General features: G+C 53.2%; 1 protein-coding gene across 1 annotated transcript in view; it reads left to right on the forward strand.

The window, feature by feature from the left end:
• Nucleotides 1-11,219, forward strand: part of LATS2 (large tumor suppressor kinase 2) — a 55,472-nt gene that overhangs the window by 31,588 nt on the left and 12,665 nt on the right.

The raw sequence follows: 11,219 nt of genomic DNA on the forward strand, positions 1-11,219 counted from the left end.
CGGAGCCCCGCGTCCGGCTCTGCCCCGGAAGTGGTCGCCCGCACTTCCTCCGCCGTTCCCGGGGGCAGCGAGGTTTGCGGGGCCTCGTGATGCGCCCTGGGCTTCTGTGGCACCAGCCCCGTGGTAGAGTGCCTGCTGTCCCCCTTACAAACAGGGGCGCCCTGGTGGGCGGGGGAGGCGCTCCGGGAGGGGCCGGAGCGGATTCTGCCGTGGGGGGCCCTTGTGCAAGGTCTCTTGGGCTTTGGCTCTCACTCCTCGGATCAGGGTGCTGCTGGATTGTTCCATGGCCGCCGGGCCCAAGGGCTTCCTGCCAGAGCTCAGGGCCACCCGCAGGGCAGGCCGCGGCCGGGAAGGCCGGGCGGCGGGCTGTGTGCACACACGTTCGTGCCTGTGCACACGGATGGCCGGGACCCAGCGTTCCCCCGTAGCAGGGGCTGCCACGCTCGCCCGGGGCCCCCGGCCGCGTCCGCCGGGAGAGCACGCGATCTTGATCCCGGGGTTGTGAATTCAAGCCCCACGTGGGGCCTAGAGCTTACTTAATCATTGACCCGTTCTTTCCGGAAGCACTTTAATTTTCTTAATGTTTATTTATTGAGAGAGAGCACGAGCACGAGTGGCTGAGGGAGAGGGGGGGAGAGAATCCCACACAGGCTTTGAGCTTTCAGTGCAGAGCCCGATGCAGGGCTCCATCCCATGACCGTGGATGACCGGAGCCAAAATCAAGAGTCGGACGCTCAACAGACAACCATGCAGCTCGCCTCTGGAAGCACTTGAGAGTGTTTTTGTATGGTATATTTATTTTCTTATTACTTCCATTACCAAAAAAAAAAAAAAAAGTATATTTTTTCCCAAAAACAGATTGGACCCAAGTTATCACAAGTCAGACCCAGGAATTTAGTACCTTTGAGAGAACAGAGACATTTAATTTGTAGTCAGAGAGTCACCCAGCCAAATAATTTATTTGAGGGCCTGCAGAGTTGTAAGTCCATGTAAAAAGACAGGACTTACTGCTGAATATGCAGCCAAATTACGATAACCAAATGCAAGATTAAGTATTTTATTATTGGGGTCACACTCGAGAACTGGAATGACCTCATGGGATAAACTAAAATAAAAATGTGTATTGAAGCTCTCAAACTTCATTAAGCATGTCAGCAGTCAGTATTGAGATCATCTCATTTTCTGATGAAATTTTACTTCTTGGCATTTTGTTAAATCCCTGTTAATAATAATAATCTTATATTTCTGCAAATTTAACTTTTCAGGGAAAAATTTAGCCCACCAAACCATTCAAAGTTTAAGATAAAATAAATAGGTGAACATACTTTTTCAGATTATACACTGCAGAAAAAGCGTCAGTCCCAATTTTTTATTGTTGTGTAACAAACCATCGGGATACTTTTAGTGCCTGTAAAACAGTGATTTACTGTTCATGATGACCCTCTGGCGTGGCTGACCTCTGGCGGACAGGTCCTCTGCTTCCTGGGGTTTCTATGGGGTTCCGTGTGGCTCCTTCCACCTGAGGCTCGCCTCAGGTTTGAGCGTCCAAAAGGGCGCCACCCACAGGCCAGAAGTGCGCAGGACAGGCTGGACCCACCCAGGTCTCCTGCAGCTGCACGGAGAGCCACGGAGGAAGGACAGAGGCAGCCCGGCCTCTTAAAGGACAGGCGGGGCACAGACCTGGCACCGGATCCCCCGCGGTTCAGGCCCAGAGCAAATCCCGGGCCAACGGGGATGGGGGGTTGGGGGGCGGGGCCGTGGGCCCCGCCTTCCTATGGGAGCTCCAGCCTGTGCTGCAGGTATGGAGGGGCTGGTGGTGCTCATTTTTGGACACAGGAATCGTGTGTGGGTGAAAACGAAAGGGAATTTTGCTGTATTAAGTGTCCATGGAATGTGTTACACCTCTCTTCACCTAGATCGGAAGCGGCAAAATTGAAAATCTTTAGCATTTGAGGAAATATCTCTCAAAATCGTGGTGTCTTATAGGGATTACCTTGTGGAATCTTGCTCTTACATTGGACTCAACTGTGATCTGAAGAGTTTTTGTCACCTGCCCACAATGATGTAGCTGGATAACACAGGCAGTTGTATTTTAGTGAAGTATAGCATATGCATAAGTAAATATTCTGTGTTACTATCTGTAACAAAAATGTGTTCGAACATAAAATTAAGTCAAAACTTTTTTTCTCTGGGCGCCTTGGTGGCTCAGTCAGTTAAGCGTCCAACTTCGGCTCAGGTCATGATCTCACTGGTTTGTGGGTTCGAGCCCCGTGTTGGGCTCTGTGCTGACATGACAGTTCAGAGCCGGGATCCTGCTTCGGATTCTGTGTCTCCTTCTCTCTTTGCCCCTCCCCTGCTCACACTCTTTCTCTCGAAAATAAATAAAAATTAAAATTAAAAAAAAAAATCTTTTTTCTCATGTTCTTTTTTTTATTAAAAATTTTTTTTTAATGTTTATATTTAAGAGAGAGAGACAGAGTTTAAGCAGGGGAGGGGCAGAGAGAGAGAGGGAGACACAGAATCCAAAACAGGCTCCAGGCTCTGAGGGGTAAGCATAGAGCCCGACATGAGGCTTGAACCTATGAACCGTGAGATCATGACCTGAGCTGAAGTTGGACGCTTAACCGACTAAGCCACCCAGGTGCCCTGATAACTTTTTTTTTTTGAATGTTTATTTTTGAGAAAGACTGTGTGTGTGTGTGTGTGTGTGTGTGCGCGCTTACCCAGGAGCAGGGGAGGGGCGGGGGGGGGTGGAAATCCCAAGCATGCTCTGCACTGACAGGCTTGAACTCGTAAACTGTGAGATCATGACCTGAGTTGAAATCAAGAGTCACACGCTTAACCGACTGAACCACCTACGTGCCCCTTTTCCTCATGTTATAATTAAGCTCTTGTTGCATTGACATAACGAATTTGTACATAGTTAAGAGACATAGCTTTTTTTTTTTTTTAATGTTTATTTTTGAGAGAGGGAGAGAGAAAATCCGAAGTAGACTCCATGCTTGACGGCAGTTGTGGGACCCAAACCCACAAACTGTGAGATCATGACCTGAGCCGAAATCAAGAGCTGATTGCTTAACCAACTGAGCCACCCAGGCGGCCCACATAACATTTTTCACATAAACATTTTTCCATGTTGTTTACACTATTGAAAGTTGCATGTTTTGTTCACTGCTACATATTTGCTATTGAGAACAGCAGTAGGTGCTCAGTAAATATTTACCAAGTAAAATAATCATGGCCATAGAAAGTATTTTTACGGCTGTATTAAGTATGTTCTGGGGAATACATTAATTATAATTAACCGAATCATTCTGTCATTGGATATTTAAGCTCCTTTTAACTCCCATCCCACCCCTTCGATTTGAGGTGTTGATTTATTATACTTACTTCTGACAACTCTTTATATAAATTGATTTTTAAAATAGAATTCTTTTAAAGTAGCCTGAGATGGACACCTGGCTGGCTCAGTCGGTAGAGCATGTGACTCTTGAGCCCAAGGTTGTGAGTTCAAACCCCACGTTGGTAGTAGAAATTACTTTTTAAAAAATCAGTCCGAGAATAAATTTCAAGAAATAAAATTTTTATATAAGGGTACAAACAAATTTTATAACTTTTGATACTTATTAACTAACATTCACTTCAAAGGAGTATTATGGTTTATATTGCCACCAAAACTATGTGACTCTTGAAGCGTTTCACCAGCCCATTTATCTTTATAATGATTTAATTTTGGTGCTAACACTAGTTATAAAATGCTGTTTTATTCCTGTTTCCTTTATCATTGGCTAGGTTGAAGCTTTTTCATGTTTGTTTAATTTTAGGCCCAATTTATTCTTCATTCCCCACCTGCAAGTTACTTTAAGAAATTTTTTGTTCCTCTAAAGCGCTAAGCGGCTGTCCTAGGCCGAGGCACGGGGCGTGTAAATGAGGTATAGGTGCAGTCAGTGGCTTCATCCAGCACACCTTTAAGAGGCCACCGCCAGGGCCCAGAGTTTCTATGCGTTGCACTAATGTGCGGTAATAATTCATCTTCTTTTCTGGTATACACACTTATAATTTTCAGGCTGCTTCTGTTCTTCACTTTATTTTCCTGTTATCGCTGGAGCGCACACACAGGGGGGCTTCCTAAGCCAGTGGAGAGCGCGCCTCCTTCTCCTGGGGAAAGAGGCACGAGGCACCGTGGGAGGGGGGAGGCTGGGGCCCGGGCTGGCTGCCCATTCCGATTCCCGTCCCTTCTGCCCGAGGCCTGCGTTCCTGACTAAGGCTTGACAGACTGCAGCAGGATGCACTGAAACACTGTGTTCCGCTTTGTTTCCAGAAGTACTCTTGGAAGCATGTGGTTCAGGGAACGAAAGGCAGCAGCAGACCCTGCCACGGTATGTGGGCCTCCTGGGGACGCCCCCTGGCCATGACCCCTGGTGCTGCAGGGAGCCCTGTAGCCTCCCTGCTCACCCAGGCCCCTTTCCTATTGGGGCAGGCGCCCTTCAGAAATACTGTATTTCTGGATTTTCCTCCTCGATGTTCTCTTCAGGAAATGGAGTCTTCTGGATCAGATTCCTTTTTAAGGTGGAGGAGAGGAATACCGCCCAATGTCAAAGCTGGCTGCGCTGTTGTGTTTTTCCTTGACCAGCTGAGGAAATGCCCGTTGATTTGGGGGAGGGGGAGGTGTTGGAGTCCCAGGACAGCAGTGCTCAGGCAGCCACCGAGTCTCCGCCAGAGGTGGGGTCTTCAGTGAGTGATGGCCAGAGACACTTTTCCTCCATTGTAGCTTTGAACTTGAATTGCTAGTGGGTATGGGAAGGACTGAGACACAGGCCCACGTAGACCCAACAAGGCCAGAGTTCTACATTTCTAGCTTTTCAGCCAAAACTCATAGTTGGAATGTTGAAACACTGGGGATATGGCTTTACTAACATTTGAAAAATGCTTCCTTACCAGGAAGGGGGTGGGGGAAGGACCTCCGTAGGAAATTCCTGCCTTCATACATAATGACTTTTCACTGAATTTCAATTACTCTCCATCTTGCGTTGATGCCCGTAAAATAATTGAGCCGTATAGTGTGTGAACGCAACTTTTGTCTTCCTCTGAGCTATGAGTCAGAAATTGTAGGATCATGACGCTGTTTGCACCAGCCCTTCCCGGGAGGACCTGTGAGTGGGACAGAAAATGCACCCATCTGAGGGTGACTGGTCAGGAGAGCCGAGGCAGGTGCGGCCCCTTCCTGGCCAGACCACGGCCTCTTCCCCAGTCCCAGAGCCCACGTGTCTGGGCCAGGGAGCTGGTCGCTGGGCAGGGCTGCTGGGGGGAAAGGCGGGGGAGGCTGACTGAGGGGCGCGTCTGGACTAGGTGGGGGGACGTTAGGTGGTAGTTCACCTGCAGTGGAGGCCTTGGCCGGTCCCAGCACAGGCCCTGGATTGGGGTGTGGAGCCGCCCCAGATTCCGCCAGGGTGGTGGGGGAGCATTGGGCTCCATGCCCCCACCTCACCTGCTTGCCCACTTGTTAAACTGCCTCACCGCAGTCTGCTTCCTATCCAACAAGATATGGGAAATTCCCGTTTTCCAGATTTTTCTCGCGGCTAGAACCAGTTTTCCATTCTCAGCAGTTTGTGGATCAAATGTAAGAGGAGAACCCTTTTTAGAGAGACACCTAAGGTGGAATGGCCTTGCCTTCAGAGCACCTGGGGTTCTCCAGCGCCCGGGTGTGGGTGCCTCTAGACCGCACGTGTGGGACGTGAGGGTGGGAAGGCGCGTTGCGGGTTACTAAACGGGAAGTGGGGCGGGGCAGGGCAGTTCGCGCACGTGGAGTCTGCGGCAGGTGCGAGGAGCCTGTTGGGCCCCGGAGGCATCGTGCACGCCTGGCACGTCGTGTGGCGGCTTCAGTCCCAGCAGGGACGGCTGTCCGTGGGAGACATGGAGACAGCCCCTGCCGGCGAAGCACAGCTTTCGTGGGAGACGTTCCGCAGTCCTGTCGGAAGCTTTCTTTCTTTCTTTTTTTTTTTTTTTTATTTCTAGGAGAGAGAGAGAGAGAGAGACAGCGTGAGCAGGGGAGGGTCAGAGAGCGAGGGAGTCACAGACTCTGAAACAGGCTCCAGGCTCCGAGCTGGCAGTCAGCACAGAGCCCGACGCGGGGCTCGAACCCACGAACCGCGAGATCATGACCTAAGCGAGAGTCGAACGCTTAACCGACTAAGCCACCCAGGCGCCCCCTGGCGGAAGCTTTCTAAAGTGCTTAGGAGAATTGAGTTGTTTGGAGGGTTTCCTCGGTGCACACTGCTGGGTGACATAAAGTCATCCAAGTCTTGTTAATGCGCGTGCCGCCCAGTTTTAGAGTAATTAGTAAGTGGTGAGCAATTCAAGGACACCCAGTGGGACAGCTTTAAGGTTTGGTGAATTTCTCCAGAAGAGGCTCCTGGAGAAGGGCCCGGGTATGCAAGGGAGGTAATAGAGTCAAACCTGGGGAAATAGGTTGATGTTCACTCTTTAGATTCCCCTCAGCCTGTGTTTGGGTATAGCCCTTGTTTGTGCTTTATCTCCGTCTTCCCACCCGGGGCCGGGGGGGTGGGGGGGCAGCCTGCCCAGGAACCCCCAGTCTCCTGTCCATCTCCCTGCTTGCAGCTCTTCCCTCTTTAATCGATCTCAGGTCAGAGTCCCATTCGGTCATCCCATCACTTACCCGTCTCTTTCTAGTGTCAGACACTGGAACAGACGCCCGACTGTCCTTCCCTTTAAGCGGGGGCCACGTGCCTGCTTCAGGGCAGGGCCGCCCCACCTCGTTCACATCCTAGCGCCCGCAGAATGGGGTTCCATTGTGGGGCGGCCCAAGGCCAACTGGGAGATCGGAAGGGTCCGTTGAGACTTGAATAGAACTCCAAAAAGAATTCGTTCTCTTTCTCTTTATAATTACGGTAAGAAGAACAAAGTATAAAGCATTGGAAATATTAAATATTGAATCTGTGTAAAATCCACAAGTATAATCTTACATTTTTCACCAGAGAAATGTAAAACACCTCTGCGAACTGTAAGAAACAACCCTTAAATGGTTCCGTTTTGAAGCATGTCGTTATCTCCTTCAGTCGGCGCGGCCCTCTTAGCCGTGTTTCAGAGGTAAAGAAACAAACGCTCAGAGCAGGCAAATCGTTGGCTCAAGGCTGCACGGGTGCCGCGTGACAGAGGCCGTCACTTGTCAGCTCCCGAGTTGCATTTAGTTAGAAATTAAACAATTACAGTTTCCATTTTTACTTTTATTTTCAGCAAAATCCAGGATTTTCCATTTAAATTTTACAGTGAAGACTGGATTCGTGATCAGCTCCGACTCACGTTCTCTTCCAGGCCGTGAGCGTGAGGGTCACCGTTTCTGCCACATCCGCATCTCTGAACCTCCCAGGTTTGAATTTCGGGTAGAAAGTCCCCCTCCCTTCAACAGTCACCACATCCCGGTGGTAGATACTTTTAGCTGTTGTTAGTTACGTCTTCGGCGTGTGTGTTTTTTCTTGGTAATTTTCATTATGAATTTGATAACAGGCTGATCAGTAGTTTTATTTCTTAATTAGTCCATTGGAAATTGATGAGCAGTTTTGTGAAATGGGGAGTTGAGATGAAAAACACAGGGAGTGGGGTGCCAGGGGCCGTGAGCCCTGGACACGGTTGGGGTCTGGAGGTTGATGCTGAGGCCTGGATGCCCTGTGGGCCCCTCTTCACTCCGGCCAGGGGCAGCTACCCCCGGGGGTGCCTTTGCCTGCCCGGGGCCTGTCCCGTCCCCTCCGTAGAAGCCATGTCCTCCAAGGAAGAAGGGCGGGAGGGCCAGGGCGCCCACTGGCCGAGGGGCTCACCTTGCCCAGGTTCCTCCCAGATCTGCCTGGGGGAGGGGGGAGGCTCCCCAGGAGCACTTCCCTGGAAGGTATTCACTGAAAAACAGCTACGTGAGCACAGTGACACTGTCCGTCAGGTCGTGGTGGTGGTTGGAAGATGGTACCTCTGTTGTCACCGTTCATGTGAAGGAGGCGGTCCATGTGCGGGTGGGCCTTGTCGCCCCCTGGGCCCCAGGCCTGCCTCATCGCTTTAACTTTGGCCTTATTAGCTCATTTCTTTCTCTCTCTGTTTTTACTTTGTTTTCCTTTTCTCTGTTGTGGATGTCATATGCCTCTTTGGTTTGATTGCGTAGTTCTTACTGAAGGTACTGAGATAATGAGGATTAGTAAGACACTGCCCCTGTGCTCATCGGGCCGGCTCCTAGTCTGGGGGGGGACTCTCAGTGTCCTGGGACAGATTGGTAGGAGCACAAGGTACAGAGGAGCACGGGGGTGGGGTGCAGGAGGGGCGCGGGGACACACAAGAGGAAGAGACAGTTCAGAGGTCAATAGGACACGGGCATGTGCCGCCAGAGGAAGGGCCGAGGAGGCCTGGCGTGCACCAGCCTGTGCCGGGTGCAGAGGCCGAGTCTGAGCACACACCGTCCAGGAAGAGTGCCCATGCCCTGGGGCAGAATCTGGGCATCCTTGGGTGCATAAGAAACATGGTGTGTACCGTTGGTGGGAATGGAGACTGGTGCAGCCACTCTGGAAAACAGTGTGGAGGCTCCTCAGAAAGGTAAAGACAGAACTACCCTCTGACCCAGCAACTGCACCACTAGGCATTTACCCAGAGAACACAAACCTACTGATTCAAAGGGGCACATGCACCCCAATGTTTACAGCAGCGCTATCAACAAGAGCCAAAGTATGGAAAGAGCCCAGATGTCCATCAGCTGATGAATGGATAAAGAAAATATGGTGTGTGTGAAGAGAATATTACTCAGCCATGAAAAAATAAAATCTTGCCATTTGCAGCAATGTAGATGGAGCTGGAGTGTATGATGCTAAGCAAAATAAGGCAGAGAAGGAAAAATACCATATGATTTCACTCATGTGGAATTTAAGAAATGCAGCAGATGAACATAGGGAAGGGAAGGAAAAATAAAATAAAAACAGAGAGGGAGGCAAACCATAAGAGACTCTTCACTGTAGAGAACAAAGTGAGGGTTGGGGGAGGGGAGGTGGGGGGAGGGGCTAGATGCGGGTGATGGGCATGGAGGAGGGCGCTTGCTGGCGGGTGCACTAGGTGTTGTATGGCACGGAAGGGATGAATCACTAAATTCTACTCCTGAAACCGAAAAAGGAAAAAGAAAAAGAAAGGGTGTGTGTAATGGTCCCTTGGCTCCACTGTTACCCCTGACCGTGCCAGGAGGGGCATCTGCCCTTTGGGGCAGGGGCCCAGGCCTTCTCCCACCAGGCGGCCAAGCCCAGCACCTGGACAGCGTCTGGGGACACCGCAGGCAGCTGCCAGCCCCCTGCCTCTGTCTGCACCCGTCCCCAGGCAGGTTCAGAGCCGCTTCCTGCGGGGACGCTCCCAGCTGCGGCGGGACGTCTGAGAAAGGGGGTCTCCTAGAGTGTCAGGCAGGTGGTGCCGTGGGCTGGGCCTAGTGCCCTCCGCCTGGCGTCCGCGTGGGCCCCTTCGCAGTCCGAGGCGGATGAGAGACGGGTGCGTATTCCTGGCGGACTCAGGATGAGCCTGGATCCCCTTCCACGGTGGATCCGGCTGCGCGCACGGCAGGGAGCATCTTCCAGAGCCGATGCAGAAAACTACTTGTTTGCTAAGTGAGGGTGAGGAACAGACAAGGGCAAGACACAACGGACCTGGATTATTTGATGGTTTTTGATAAACAAGTTGTCTCACTAGTGGTGGTTGGGTTTTACGCCTTGAAGCATCGCTGTGAACAGTCATTATTTCTGGTCTCCCGCTGATTTGTCTTGGTTCAGCTCCTAGACTCGAGGCCCAAGGAACCTATAAATCTAGGAGTGGTGAGCGCCCGGCAAACAGGGAGAGTCTGAGAACGCACGCACCTGGACGAGGTCGATGGGCAGGTGGTGAAGGAGGTGGGACCCAGCAGGCCGCCCGCGGGTGTGGCTGAAGGGCTGTGGTTGGGCTGTGCCCCCGCCGGCACGTTTTGTGGATGGGGGCCCGGAGCCCCAGGGAGATGCGGACGGGACAGCCGTCCACCGTGTCGCTCTCCAGGCCGTCGACCGCGCTCTGCAGACGTGACCTCATCGCCTAGCACAGCTGTGAGGCGGGGGTCGGAGCATCGCCTCCCGCGTGCACGTGCGGCACCGCCGGGTCGCTCCCGCCCCTCTCTCCCCCCCCAGTCCCGCCGGCTGGTAAACACCCGGCCTCTCTGTCAGCCCAAGCTCTGCTTCCAGGCAGACAGCTCGGTCCTCACCACCGCTGCCCCGGCGGCCTGGCACGCCGTCTCTTCGTGCCCCTCCTCCCCGGACGCCCCCCCTGCCCGTCCTGCTCGCCGGCGCTGTCCCCCTGGGCCGCCCACCTCCGGCCGTCGTTCCCAGGCCCCTGCCCTCCCCCCACTGTCTCGCCGGGTCTCCGTCCTCACCAAGAGCAAAGGCCCAGGTTACAGCCGACGTGTTTTGTGCTGCCGGCACTGGGGACACGGCCACGAATGGAAACCTCGACTCACTGTTGTATCAGCGGAGGGGGGTCAGGCACTCACGTTGTTCAGTGGGTGCGTTAGGTGGGCGGATGCAGCCTCGAGTGATGGAGTCCGGCCCCACCAGGTTCTCCCAGTCCTAGAGGAGACAGACAGACAGACAGACAGACAGACAGACAAACAGACAGACCCGGCTGATAAAGTCCTGGTTGTGATGCCTTGTGAGCCCGGTGGTCAGATCCCAGTGAGCCGGGCCGAGCGCGTGGCTGGGAAGGCGGGGAGACGGTCCGCCTCCGTGTCTGGGACAAGCGCCTCCAGCCGGGCCACTGCCTCCGCCCGGGACAGCCACCAGCTTCCTTCTCTTCGCCCCGGGTCTTCCTGCACCCTCTCCCTGTTCTCCCCCGTCTGAGCCGCGGGGTCTCCCTTGCCACGCCCGCCCTGAGACCCCTGTCTGTCCCATCCTTGTCCCCAGGAGGCTGGCCCCCGAGGCTTTCTCTCTCCCCTACATGCGTCCTGTGCGCCCGCAGCTCTGCTCAGCCGACTCACGGGCGCCGTGTGCCCTCCTGTGTCCCCTCCGCTCCGGCCGGTCGCAGCCCCGCCACCTGACGGTGCCCCCACTTCTGCCCCGAACTCGTCTTCTCATTGCCCCGTGTCCCTATCGGGAAGCTTCCACCGCCGCCTCCACGCGGGCAAGCCCAGGGACAGTGCGGCCCCAGCCCGCGGCCCCCCCCCCTGGGTCTCC

Source organism: Crocuta crocuta, unplaced genomic scaffold (genome assembly GCF_008692635.1).
Source record: "Crocuta crocuta isolate KB4526 unplaced genomic scaffold, BGI_CrCroc_1.0 scaffold258, whole genome shotgun sequence".
Taxonomy (NCBI): domain Eukaryota; kingdom Metazoa; phylum Chordata; class Mammalia; order Carnivora; family Hyaenidae; genus Crocuta; species Crocuta crocuta.